Source organism: Saccopteryx bilineata, chromosome 4 (genome assembly GCF_036850765.1).
Source record: "Saccopteryx bilineata isolate mSacBil1 chromosome 4, mSacBil1_pri_phased_curated, whole genome shotgun sequence".
In the NCBI taxonomy this organism is placed as follows: domain Eukaryota; kingdom Metazoa; phylum Chordata; class Mammalia; order Chiroptera; family Emballonuridae; genus Saccopteryx; species Saccopteryx bilineata.
Genome location: NC_089493.1, coordinates 111,041,005 through 111,056,047, shown reverse-complemented (window position 1 = coordinate 111,056,047; position 15,043 = coordinate 111,041,005).

Below are 15,043 nucleotides of genomic sequence, written 5' to 3'. Positions count from 1 at the left end.
AAAAATCTTGTTTTCTTAGAAATGGGCATAGCATCAAGTATAACCTTTACTTAAAGAGACATGGAATACATCTGCATGATAGCTTCACAACAAAACAATATCAAAAGGCATTAACTGTTATTGCTTCTATAGTTCTCACAATATTCCTTTCTTTATCTCAAGGAATAGCCTTGAAGGAAACAGTAAAATCTTATGAGAATGTTTTACTGTGAAGAGAGTCTAGCAACTGCCTTCAGTCACATAGACTTGTTCCAGTGACTTGTCTTCGAGTCACAAAACAATTCTCTGAGCAAAACATTCTTTTCTTGTTGGCTGTGTTCCCATTCAAGGTCATGCAATGGGTTATTCCACTACAACTTTCATTTCTAATTTTACTTATTTGAGTCCTGTCTTGTTTTTTATTGGTGAGTCTGGTTAAAGGTTCATCAATCTTGTTTACCTTTTCAAAGAACCAGTTCTTGGTTTCACTGATCCTTTATATTGTTTTTTTAGCCTCTATGTCATTTATTTCTTCTCTGATCTTCATTACTTTCTTCCTTCTACTTCTTCTGGGCTTTACTTGCTGTTCTTTTTCTAGTTCTTTTAGATACAGGGTTAAATTGTTTATTTGAGCTTTTTCTAACTTCTTAAGGTATGCTTGTAATGCTATGAACTTTGCTCTCAGGACTGCTTTTGCTGTGTCCCATAAATTTTGAGTTGTTGTATGTTCATTTTCATTTGTTTCAAGAAAATTTTTTATTTCTTCCTTGATCTCATTGTTAACCCATAAATTATTCAATACCATGTTATTTAGTTTCCAAGTGTTTGAGTGTTTTTCAGTTTTTCTATTGTAGTTGATATGTTTCATGCCATTGTGATCTGAGAAGATGCTTGATATGATTTGAATCTTCTTAAATTTATTGAGATTTATTTTGTGTCCTAACATGTGGTCTGTCCTAGAGAATGTACCATGAGCACTTGAAAAGAATATATATTCTGCTGCTTCTGGTTGAAAGGCTCTGAAGATATCTATTAAATCCAGTTGATCTAGTATGTCCTTTGAGTCTGCTGTTTCTTTGTTAATTTTCTTCTTGGAGGATCTATCCAGTGCTGTTAATGAGGTATTGAAATCCCCTACTATTATAGTATTGCTGTTCACTTCATGTTCATCAAAATCTGCTTTATATATTTAGGTCCTCTTATATTAGGAGCATAGATTTATAATGGTTATATCTTCCTGTTGAATTGTTCCTTTTATCATTATGTAGTAACCTTTTTATCTATTACTATAGCCTTTGTTTTAAAGTCTATTTTGTCAGATATAAGTATTGCTACCCCAGCTTTTTTTTTCCATTTTCATTTGCATAAAATATTTTTTCCATCCCTTTACTTTCAGCCTATATGTATCTTTTGTCTTGAGGTAGGTCTCTTGTAGACAGCATATGTATGGGTCCTGTTTTCTTATCCATTCAGCTACCCTATGTCTTAAGATTGGAGCATTTAATCCATTTAAATTTAAGATTATTATTGATACACAGTTGTTTATTGCCATTTTATTCTTTAAATCTACATTTTTCTTTTACTAAATTTACCACCCCCTTTGTTCTGTTTACAACCAGCCCCTTAACATTTCTTGCATTGGTTTGGTTGTAATGAATTCATTTAGTTATTTTTGTTTGTTTATTTTGGAAACTTTTGATTTCTCCTTCAATTATAAACGATGGCCTTGCTGGATCAAGAAGTCTTGGTTATTGGCTCTTGTTCTGCATTACTTTAAATATTTCTTTTTTGTTTTTTTTGTTTTTTTTTTTTTGGTTTTGTTTTTTGGTATAGAGATAGAGAGAGAGGGATAGACAGGAACAGACAGAAATGGAGAGATGACAAGTCTCAATCATTAGTTTTGCATTATGCATTGTGACACTTTAGTTGTTCATTGATTGCTTTCTCATATGTGCCTTGACCATGGGCCTTCAGAAGACCAAATAGCCCCTTGCTTGAGCCAGCGACCTTGGATCCAAGCTGGTGAGTTTTGCTCAAACCAGATGAGCCTGCATTCAAGCTGGCAACCTTGGGGTCTCAAACCTGAATCCTCCACATCCCAGTCTGACGCTCTATCCATTGCACCACAGCCTGGTCAGGCACATATTCTGAATATTTCTTGCCATTCCCTTCTGGCCTCAAGTGTTTATGTTGAGAATTCAGATGTCATCCTTATGGGTGCTCCTTTGTAGGTGATTGACTGCTTTTCTCTTGCAGCTTTTAGTATTTTTTCTTTATCTCTTAACTTTGATATTTTAATTATTATGTGTCTTAGTGTAAGTCTCTTTGTGTTCAATTTTAAGGAGATTCTCTGTGCTTCTTAAACTTGTTTGACTTTTTCTTGCATCAATTTAGGTAAGTTTTCAGCTATGATTTCTTCAATCAGATTCTCTATCCCTTGTTCTTTCTCTTCTCCTTCAGGAACCCCTATTATGCAGATGTTATTTCTCTTCATGTTGTTACAAAGCTCTCTTATATAGTTTTCTCAGACTTTTTGATCCTCTTTTCTTTTTGTTGTTCTGCTTCCGTGCTTTCGTTTATCTTCTCTTCTAAATTGCTGATTTGATCCTCTGCTTCGTCCAACCTACTTTTAATTCCTTCTAGTGTAGTGTTCATTTCTGATATTGTATTTGTCATATCTTTCTGATTCCTTTTTATGATTTCAATGTCCTTTTTATGTCAGCTATCTCTTTATTTAGGTGCTCATTTTGTCCATCTATTTTTGCCCTAAGATCTTTGAGCATCCTAACAATCATTATTCTAAACTCTGCATCTGGTATCTTGTTTATTTCCATTTCATTCAGTTCTTTTTCTGGGGATTTCTCTTGTTGATTCATTTGAATTGCACTTCTCTGTCTTCCATTTTGTCTATGTATAGACTAGATACCACTCTAACTATGGTTGTTAGGTCCTGAGCTGATGCTCTCCATATCTGACCATTGAATGTACCAGCCCTGGACCTCCCTGGCCAGAACCTGGCCGGAACCTGGCACAGACCATTTGGGGTCACTGCTTTTGACTGGCCCTTAGTAACCTTCTTGGAGCTACAGGCAATCCAGAATTTGTGGCTGCCTCTGCTGGACCCTGATGCCACTGTGACTGTCAGCTGCACTCCTAGGCTAGCTTTTACCTACTCTTGGCCAGTGTTTGTGGCCTCTCTATTCCTGATGTGAGGTCTTCCTTCTGGCCCCCTTCTGCCTCTGCTTCCTCAGGCACTCGGGCACCCGTGTGGGCTCGCAGGCCACAGCTCTGGCTGCTCCGCAGGCGCGGGTGACTCCTTGACTCACTGGGCTCTGCTCCCTGCAAGCACACAGGCTGCCTCACTGGGTTCTGCTCCTGCGGGCATGTGGGATGCCTCTTTGGCTCTACCCCTCTCCTTCACAGTGCAGGCCACCAGGCTCTGCCCTTCTTTGGTGCTTGGGCTGCCTCTCCAGGCTCTGCCCCCCCTGTAGGCACACAAGAAGCCTTTCCAGGCTCCACCCCTTGCCATCTCTATGCAAACTGCCTGGCTCTGCCCCCACTGGCACACGTCACCCATCACCTGGCTCCACCTCCCACAGGAACGTGGGATGCCTAACCCTGCTGGGGTCAGCCCCATGCTGGCACAGAGGACTACTCATTCCACAGGGTTCCACCCTTCTGGGCACACGGGAGGCCTCTCTGGGCTCTGCCCCACACCGTAACTGCACGAGCTTCTTGCTGGGCTCCACCTCTGCCTGCCATGTGGGCCAAGTGCCACAGCCACCACCACAGCTGGTGTACTCTCCCTTCAGAGGGTACTCAGCAGGTTGGAGGTACCATGTAGCCCAGACCTCAGCACTCAAATTCTGTGTCTCTGATGCACCCCCTGCTTCTAAGTGTCTCTCTGCACAGACTGGAGCAGGAGAGCCTCTGGTGGGTGGGGTAATTGCTTCCCTTTGCTGGCTTGGTTCTCCCAGGAAGAATGGGCACTTTGGGTTTGGGGAGTGACCCAGTACAAGGGTCAGGGTTACTGTCTCCCACAATCTCTCTCTGTGCCCCCAAAACTACACTCTCCTCTCACAACTCCAGTCCTCTTGGCACTCCCCACTCCCAGAGCCCTAGATAAGTGGCTGTGAATGAATTTTTCTGCATAGTCCCTTTAAGATGGAGCCTGTGTCTGAGAGTTCTGTCTCCCTCTCACAAACAGTAACCCAGCTCTTCTTTCAGCTAACTACTGTCTGTACACCTCCTCTAGTCTCTGGGGCTCCAAGCTGGGGCTCCAGTCCTAGGGTTGAGGGTCCACAACTCTCCGAGAATCCCACTCTGCAATGAGAGACCCTCCAGGCCACCTTTAACTCCTGGGAGTGGGGCAGCTCTTTCTGCTTCTCCATCTTTCCTGCCAGCTCAGTGTGGTTCCTTCAGTGATGCTTGGTTATAGATTCCTCTTAGTTTAGTCCAAAGTTGATTTTTCAAGATGATTGTTCTTAAGTTATAATCCACTTTGGTTCTGGGAGGTGGGAGTTGTAACATCCACCTACTCCATTGCCAATTTTTCTGCTACTAATGCTAAACTTGATCCACCTTTTTCTGCTGCAGGGAATCTCCTGCTGACTTTCTCTCCCTAATCTCTCCTTCTCCCATCATGTCACTCTCTGTGCTCATTGTTAAAGACAGTGATTTGTCATCAGACACAGATGAGGACAAGCTAATGAATGGGAGTTTTGACAGTGATGAGGAGTTGTATAAATTTTATGATGAATAGAACTTGAGTTCAATAACTTTATGTAATACATTTTGTTTTCAAAATTTGGGCTTCAAAATTAAGATGAGTTTTATACATGGGAGCATCTTATACATGGGGAAACACAGTAAACAAAATCTAAAAGAAAGTATAAATGAGTAGGACCCTATTCTATGCATAAATTCCATTCTACCCACTCATTGATATTCACACACACACACACACACACACACACACACACACCTGGTAGACTCCAAAATATTAATAGCAGTTATCTCTAGCTAATGAAATTATAGTTTTAAATTTATTTTATTTATATACCAATAAAATTCTTAATAGAAATAAATATATATTGCTTCTGTAATAAGGAGAAAACATTTTTTAAAGAAAATGAAAGACAAAAATGCATATCTCATTAATACAGGTTTTGTAACTGGAACATTATAGTTAACTATATCTACTTAGTATTTATTGCTTATAAATGCATTAGCCTCTGTAATTAGCTGAAAAAAGAATATATCAATATAACTTAAATTTTATTAAACATATTCCAGAAAATTAAAAACCTTAAAATATATAATTAAGGTTCTCAAACCTTAAATACCTTATAATAAGTTTCTGCTCGACAAATATAACTTTGAATAGATAAAGGATCAAATTTAAGAGCCTCAGAAAAATACCAAGTGGCTTCAGTGTAGTTATCCAAGTGCAGCAGATGTATGAGGCCAATATTTATATAAGCCAAAGTAACAGTTCTAAAAACATCAGAAAGTAAAATCTTGTTAGACATTTGAATTATTCCAAATGTTCTCCATTTATGAATGAACATAATGAAATACATCAATATATCGCAGGGTTTTTAAATGTCTTACTGCAGCAAAGTAAATTAATGAATTACTTTCAGTTAAAAATTATAAATACCCTTATAAAATTCTTAGCGAGGAATCAACATTTGTTGAGCTTGTGCTAAGAATGAAATTCCTGAAGTCTTCTAGACCATTGGTCCCCAACCTTTTTTGGACCACGGACCGGTTTAATGTCAGAAAATATTTTCACAGACCGGCCTTTAGGGTGGGACGGATAAATGTATCATGTGACCAAGACAAGCGTCAAGTGTAAGTCTTAGATGGATGTAACAGAGGGAATCTGGTCATTTTTAAAAAATAAAACATCGTTCAGACTTAAATATAAATAAAACGGAAATAATGTAAGTTACTTATTCTTTCTCTGCAGACCAATACCAAATTGCCCACGGACCAGTACCGGTCCACGGCCTTGGGGTTGGGGACCACTGTTCTAGACTCTTAGCAATACTTTACTCTTCCTTGACTTAAGCTTGATTTGTTCTGAATTACAAGCTTAGTTTTCCTCAACTTGAAAAATTTTGCCTCAGGTTATAGTATATTTGCCATTAGTAACAACGAGAAACAACGATAGCCTCAAGGGTTGTGCTTAAGTATCCTCTCCACAGTTAGGAACCAGCTCCTTTTCTATATCAAATAAATGTTTTCTCTTTTAGAATCAAACAAAATTACTTTATTCAATGCCTCTATTTCAAAATGACGAAACTACAGATCCTTAATAGAAGCCTGGACCCTAAAAAGGTGACCTACAGGACATCCAAGTCCCCACTGCCTGCACTGTTGGCTTGTTGCAACTGAAACTCATCTTTCCCTTCCCAGCTCAGAAATATCCAAAAGGAAAGCACTGTGGCTGTTACAGAGTCGTACTCAGTGTCTTTCCTGAGTCAAGTTCAAAATTTACCTTATTGATAAGCTAACTATACAGTCTGGTGGAATTCTTATGAATTTTTACTCTTTCTGACATCTTCCATTTTAATAAATGGGGAAAAGGGGGAATTATTTAATTGAATTTTGTTTTGCAGCTTAACTTTCTGACTAGGGTGTGTAACTTTCAGTCTGTGGTCCTTCCTGAACATGTTTTATATGTTACTGGCTCTTTTCTTTTGCTTTACTATGCAAAATGAAGTCAGAAGGTCTAAACAGAGGTTGCCTTCTACTGAGATGTGTGTTGTGCATAGCAATGATTTATCAAGCAGAATATTTTGTCATTATTTAAATATTTGATGACAGTGTTCCATAAAGTTAACCTAAAAAAGCTCTAACCCCAAGCATCCCCAAGCTGCTTTAAAAACTTGTTAACTTTCTTATCAATGGATTTCATTCGTCAGAAACTCATTCAATCTCTAAAATTTTCAAAAGCATCTGAGACAGATGTTAATAACAGGTCTTATTTTAGAAGTAATCTTATTTTTAGAAGTAATATTCTAATTCTAGCATTACTTTATAATTGTCTAATTTTTACCAGGTTATTAATGATGAGGTGGGAAAGCTTTTTCTTTCATTTAAGAAAATATATACAAAAGGAAGATTAGTAGAAATGAAAAAGGAAAACCTACCTTTCTAAAGAAATAACAGTTTCAAAGTCACAAATTGCCAGCAACCAAAGCTTTAGATCCACATAAACTATGCCCCGATGTAGAAAACAACCAAAATTCTCATAGCCATCATTTATGAGAGCTTAAAAACAAAAATGTATTTCTTATGCAGGTTCTGAACAAACATATCTGAGTTATATTTTAGCCTATACCCTTCCTAGTTTTTTTAACATTATATAAAATACAACATATTTATAATGAGTACACTTAGCTGAAGAATAAACAAAAGTATTCACATAAAATGTAACACTGTGGCAAACAGGGTTCACAAACTCCTTGAGCTGGAAGAAATCTTGTGGTCATCTAGAATAGTCCATTCACTTTACAGATGAGGGGATTAAGGCCCAGTTCGGAGGGGGTTCCCTGACCATACTTGTCAAACAAGTCCATGACAAAGATGGGCCTAGAATCTAGACTCCAATTTCTAATTCACTTCAGTGGACTGCAGTCAGAAGGGTGCCACTGCCCTTGGCCCTAGTGGAAGACAGGGAGACTTTCTTCTGCTAATGGACAAAGAACAGGGTGTAATACAAGTGCAGACCGGGGCACACACAGCAGGGTTCCAGCTGACACACATAAACCAGGACTGGCAGCTCAAAGAGGCTACTCCAAGGGCAGTAGGACTTGGAGTGAAGGCAGGTAACTTGACTATGCAAGTCCCGAATAGCCGAGGCATGAAGCCAAGAGCCTCCTCTCACTAGTTCAGGTTAAAGCTCAGATCCGTAACCAGTTGAGGGCTCTACTCACATCTCCTCACTTACAGATTCCTCTTTCATTTTCAAAAACATGATACTGAAGTATATGAGTTTTCCACAATATTCTATCTATGTCTTCTAAGCTTCTCAAGCTTGTTCTGCCTCAGAAGGGAGAGTTTTACCAAAAATGTGCACTATGTTCACAGTCTTGGACACAAATACTCACAGTACTAGATTTTAGGAAGCATACCTAGCATAAAAATACGGTCATACAGATTAAGTAAATAACCAGTTGAAGGCTATCTGACTCTTCAGTTCACGGTATAGTTGGCTAGCAAGGAGAAAGTAGGCTGCAGTGTTGGCAGTTGCTCTAGAAAAATGGAAAATTCTTCTTAAGGGAAAAATAATGTTAGAATTACTTAACTTCTCTGTGCCTTGGTTTTCTCATCACTAAAACAGGAATGATACTAAAACCTCTCATAGCATTATACTGAATATTGCTTGAGACGCTCCATATATAGCACTTAGAATAATGCTTGTGAAGTAATAAAATGTCCAATAAATAGTAGATATTATTCTTAGCTTAGAAAAATATCCTGAAGGTCCTTTTTGATTGTGGAAGATAAAACTCCTTAGGCTAGACTAGGAAAATCCAAAATCAAGTTGTTCTGCTCTAGTAATTAAATAACAAGGATTTTGTATTATTGCAATAGTTTAGAAAAGGGGATAAGAAACCCAAAACAGGCCCTGGCCGGTTGGCTCAGTGGTAGAGCGTCGGCCTGGCGTGCGGGGCACCCAGGTACGATTCCTGGCCAGGGCACACGGGAGAGGCGCCCATTTGCTTCTCCAACTCCCCCCCCCCTCCTTCCTCTCTGTCTCTCTCTTCCCCTCCCGCAGCCGGGGCTCCATTGGAGCAAAGATGGCCCAGGCGCTGGGGATGGCTCCTTGGCCTCTGCCCCAGGCGCTAGAGTGGCTCTGGTCGCGGCAGAGCGACTCCCCGGAGGGGCGGAGCGTCGCCCCCTGGTGGGCAGAGCGTTGCCCCTGGTGGGCATGCCGGGTGGATCCCGGTCGGGCGCATGCGGGAGTCTGTCTGACCGTCTCTCCCCGTTTCCAGCTTCAGAAAAATACAAGAAACCCAAAACGTGAGAAAGGGGCCTTCAGAGTGAAAGGGGTTTGTCCAGATGGCAAATGGACAGAGCTGACGGTCAGATAACTTACAGAAATAAGGGTATTTGACATTCAAATTTAAATTGTCTAACTTTATTTCCTTTGAACCCTAAAATGTTCAGTAATAGTGGCCACAAGGAATGAGTGGGTAAGCAAAGAACAAAGAGTCAATCAGAGGACATAAATTAACAACAAAAATTACAAGATAATTAAACAGGAACCCATACTCCTCTTTTCAAAGAAATCTTGGAACTAGAACAGGGGGGCACTAGACTCCTCTCAGCATGTCAGGTGAGCTTGGAGTAAATTTTATTTGAATATTCATGAAAAGGTTGGTCTCAGAAAGCAAATGGATTCAGAGACATCAAATAGCAATCATTTGAGATTGCCTGCCCTAAGGAGCTCTGTGTTCTCTTTGTGAGTCTAGTTGTCTCTTAGTTTCTAGCTGTTGCCTCATCTAGGATTCTAGCGCTTAGCACCCAAGTTAGCATTGCCATATTTGGAGTGTTGGGTGGAATTTGCTAATCAGTCAAATTTATTTAGCTGAGGGCTGTTCACCAAGCACTTATCTATGCCCAGAATTGTGCTGGGCATATGCATATACCAAGAATGTACTGATAACTGTCATCTTACTAAAGATTCTCAAAGCCCACTTTTAGTTTAAGGATTAAAAAACTTAGAATTTGATTAATCCATGAGGTGGGCCTATGCAGTGGACACAGCCCACCAGAAAAATCCATTACCATTTTAGCAAGATGACTAGGAAACAGACCCAAATTTCCAGAAATATCCTCAGAATTCAAGATGTAGAAAGAGATTTCTTTGTTATGTTATTCTCCTTTTGCCAAAATTACACACATGTGTAAATATACATATAATCACACACATTAAAAGGGCATATTAGAAATATTTTTAGTTAAACTATTATAGCTTATGAGCATATACAAATATATATTATATAAATGTACATTAATATATAAGTATACATATAACTATATAATATACATATTTCATCAGTCATCCCACTTTATTATTCTACTGTATAAAGGTGAGATGCTGAATCTTAGATCAAATCCTATGTATGTGCAGCTGAAGACAAAGTACCTGAGACACTGTAATCCTGCAGCGCTCTAAAGGGGTCGTTTTTTCTAAATAAGCAGGCTCTGTAATACAGTGCTAACCAGTTATTAGGATCTAAGTGAATTGCAACAGAAAAATCTTCACTTGCTTGCTTATAAAAGCACCGTTTAAAATATGCTCTCCCTCGGTATGTCCTAGAAAAAGAAAAATTCATTTTAACATGTATCACAAAATGCACATCTTCTCTTTTTGGCAAACCTATACAAAAGTTTCATACTTATTAATTTGTGATTATTTCTCCTTGCTTCCCAAGAAAGTTTTATCATAAAGTTAATAGCAACATATGAGAAAGCAATCAATGAATAACTAAGGTGCCGCAACGAAGAATTGATGCTTCTCATCTCCCTTCTTGTCTATCCCTATCCGTCCCTCTCTCTGATTCTGTCTCTTTAAAAAAAAAAGTTAATAGCAAAAAGGATATGAACTTTTTCTAAATAAATCAATTATACTTTATGGTCTACAATAATATGCTTATTAATAATAAGCTCCATGTTTATCATTTTCTTACTGATTTTTTCTTACATTTACCAGAGACATGTCAATAAAATAAATATAAGGTTTTAAAATTTTTATTGTTTTTTAGTACTCAAATGTAAGGTTCTATCAAATTCATACAAGATTGTTCTATAAAAAAATCAAATAGTCCATTGTGAACAAAATAGGCCTCCCTAGGTAAAATTGTTATGGCATTTTCCCCCTGACACTCAAGATTTGCCCAAAGAAATACAAAGCTGCTCTACAGGAATGAAAGCGTTTAAACCAACAGTGTGAACCGTATTCTATCTCCATTAACTTTGACTCCAATTTCAGTCTCGGGTTCGATTTCCAGTCAGGGCACACAGGAGAGGTACCCATCTGCTTCTCTACTCCTCCCCCTCTCCTTTCTCTCTGTCTCTCTCTTCTCCTCCCGCAGCCAAGGCTCCAATGGAGCAAAGTTGGCCCCGGTGCTGAGGATGGCTCCATGGCCTCCACCTCAGGTGCTAGAATGCCTCTGGTTACAACGGAGCATCATCCCCTGGTGGGCATGCCAGGTGGATCCCGGTCAGACACATGTGGGAGTCTGTCTCTCTGCCTCCCCGCTTCTCACTTCAGAAAAATACAAAAAAAAAAAGAAATATATGATTAATTTTCTAATGAATACAAGAATTTTATATTTATTTTTCATTATTTCTGATTCCTGGAGAATACTGCTAATTATTTTACTGCATATACATAATTCTGAACTTAAAATCTTACAGCATAAACCTTTAGTAATATTTTTGTGGGATGCTGTTAAGTCATGTCAATTCTTCAAATGCACTAACTTTTGCATCTGGTCCTTTTTTCATTTCTACTACCTCAATGCTTCAGACCCTCCTCTGAAGTATCAAGCAGAAGTGACCCTCAGCTCACATCTGGGCTACTGATTTCTCCTTTCCTCATTCTAGAGTGACAGGATTTGATTATCAGATAATAAAGACTTTTTCTCAAAAACTTTCTACTGCCTGACCGGGTGGTGGCACAGTGGATAGAGCGTCGAACTGGGATGCGGAGGACCCAGGTTCGAGACCCCGAGGTCGCCATTTGAGCGTGGGCTCATATGGTTTGAGCAAAGCTCACCAGCTTGGACCCAGGGTTGCTGGCTTGAGCAAGGAGTTACTCAGTCTGCTGAAGGCCCACGGTCAAGGCACATATGAGAAAGCAATCAATGAACAACTAAGGTGTCACAACGAAAAACTAATGATTGATGCTTCTCATCTCTCTTTGTTCTGCCTATCTGCCCCTATCTATCCCTGTCTCTGACTCTCCGTCTCTGTAAAAAACAAAAACAAAAAAAAACAACAAAAAAAAAACTTCTACAGCCCCTGGTTGACAACAGGATAAGGCCAAGTTCTTTAAAACAACATAGAAACCTCCCTCCATAAGACAGCAGCATCTTTTGGCACCTTGAATTAACAACCTTCTTGTTAACTTCAACTAATTTAATGCCTTTCTGCAACTAATTCCCCTTAAATCAAGAAGTAGGTAACCAGAATAGACCAATAAATCTTAAAGAAGGTAAAGACAAAGAGAATTCAGAATAGTTTAATAATATGCTATCTAAAAATGTATAATGGTCATGGGCATTTATCCTTCAAAATTAGCCTATTAACATGAGATTCTTAGAAGTGGATTATAGGGGGAACAAATTAAACAGGAATAAAAAGATAATTCCTTGAAATAATTAAAGAATACACAGCTCAAAATTTACAACTATGATATTTTTTGGTAAAAGCCAGTCACATTTATTAAATTCAAAAGATGAAGATTCTTATTATCACTAACATTATTGTTAAGTTAAAGTCAGTGCAATGATAAAGAGTTAGGAGTGGAGCAAACACAGTAACCTAGGAAACTCCACAACTCCATCCTTCTATGAAAGCAATGAGTAATCTGGCAAAAGCTGGCAGAAATGGGGTTTTTTGGAACTTGAATCTATATAATATAATAAGGTAGAACAAGAATATCAATAAACTATAATAAAAGTCATGTGAATTGTCTCTTTCAAAATACCTTATTGTACAGTAGTCACTTTTCACTTAATAACCAAAATTTGAAACAACCAAAGGGATGTTTAATAAAGGGGGAAACGGCTGAACTGTAGTAAAAGAGCTCTGTGGTCTTCTAACTTAAGCTATTTCCTTCTCCTGCTTTCCAGCTCAGTGGTGACCTTGAGGGCAGCAATCTTCATTTCTGGTGCAAGTTACTAGTATGAGAGGGAGCGATACAAACCTTATTCTCAAAGAACTGTGGTTGTGTGTTTTGAGCCGGCTGGTGGTTCACTGAAGGACTGGCTCAAAGGATTCCCTTTGTTTTGTCTGCCTCAGAGCTTTCCCAGGGCTAATGTGGTTTCTGGGATGGTATTTATCATGAATACTCAAAAGCAAATCTATTCACTGCTGCCATCTGGGGCAAAGGATAACAGTTGAGGCAAGCCACAGACAGAGCAAACAATGTGGGAAAGAAGATTCGGGAGCAGGAGATACCTAGAGAGTGAGGGCTGTAGAAAGTTTCTATGTATTCTAAGGAATTAAAAGTCCACATGCAAGCACAGGGTTGGAAGCATATGTAGAAAACTAATGAAGAGAATGAAAATTTATATCCCGTGATTAATGCAACATGACCACGAGGATAGCTAAAATTTGAAAGTTGTAATAGTATCTAGTTCTGGTGCGGAACTTGCAAACTACAAAAGTTTGGCCCATCAGCTGAACACTTGTATATCCTACAAACCAAATAGTCCATTACTAGTTGGACATCCAACAAAAATGCTGTTACCAGTAACCCTCCCTTATCTGTGGGGGACACATTCCAAGATTCCCTGTAGATGCCTGAAACCATGTGGTTTTTTCTATACATACATACATACATACCTATAATAAAGTTTAATTTCTAAATTAGGCACAGTAAGAGTTTAAAAACAATAATAAAATAGAATGATTACAACACTAAACTATAATAAAAGTCTTATGTGAATGGTCTCTCTCAAAATATCTTACTGTATTGCAGTCACCTTTTCATTTAAAGGAAGCACTTTATGGCTCTCTTTGGCAAATCTGAATTGCCAACATCATTACTCTTGCACTTTGGGGACAGTATTAAGTAAACTAAGGGCTATTTGAGCACAAGCATAGTGACAGTTGGTCTAATAAGCCAAACGGCTCTATGTGACTAAGAGGCGGTAGTGCACACAGCATAGATTCACTGGACAAAGGGGTGATACGTGTCCCAGGCAGGACGGAGCAGGACAACACAAGATTTCATCACACTCAGACAGCATGCAATTTAAAACTTATGAATTGTTTATTTCTAAGCTTGTCCATTTAATATTGTCAGACCCCTGTTGACCACAGGTAACTGAAACCAAGGAAAGTGACACTGCAGATTAGGGGGAACTACTATATGTATCTAATAAGACACATGTTCAAGAATGTTGACGGAAACATTATTCCTAATCATCGAAAACCAGAAACAGTCACATGTTCATTAGCAGTAGACTACATAAGTAAATTGTTACATTCATGCAACTAAATACTATAAAGAATTAAAAGAAGTAAACTAGAGCCACGTGCAACAGTACATAATAGTCAGTGAAAGAATCAATATGTGGAAGAATGCTACCATATGGTTCTATTTACAGAAAGTTCAAAAAAAATCAGGCAGGCCCTGGCCGGTTGGCTCAGCGGTAGAGCGTCGGCCTGGCGTGCGGGGGACCCGGGTTCGATTCCCGGCCAGGGCACATAGGAGAAGCGCCCATTTGCTTCTCCACCCCCGCCCCCCCTCCTTCCTCTCTGTCTCTCTCTTCCCCTCCCGCAGCCAAGGCTCCATTGGAGCAAAAGATGGCCCGGGCGCTGGGGATGGCTCCTTGGCCTCTGCCCCAGGCGCTAGAGTGGCTCTGGTCTCGGCAGAGCGATGCCCCGGAGGGGCAGAGCATCGCCCCCTGGTGGGCAGAGCATCGCCCCTGGTGGGCATGCCGGGTGGATCCCGGTCGGGCGCATGCGGGAGCCTGTCTGACTGTCTCTCCCCGTTTCCAGCTTCAGAAAAATACAAAAAAAAAAAAAAAAAAAAGGCAGAACTAAACTAAGAATGTAAGGGGCATTTACATTACTTACATGATGAAATTATAAAGAACTATAAGGAAGTGATTAAATTAAAAGTCAGGACAGTGATGAGCTTCTTGGGGAAGCAAAGGCACACTGGGGTTCCTGTAGTGCGGGAAATGTTTCTTGACCAGTGAGAGTTACACAGGCATTTACAGTGCGGTAGTCACTGAGCTGTCTATTTGCGTTTTGTACACTTTTCTGAACACATGCCTTCTTTTACTGTACAAAAACTATGAGTGAA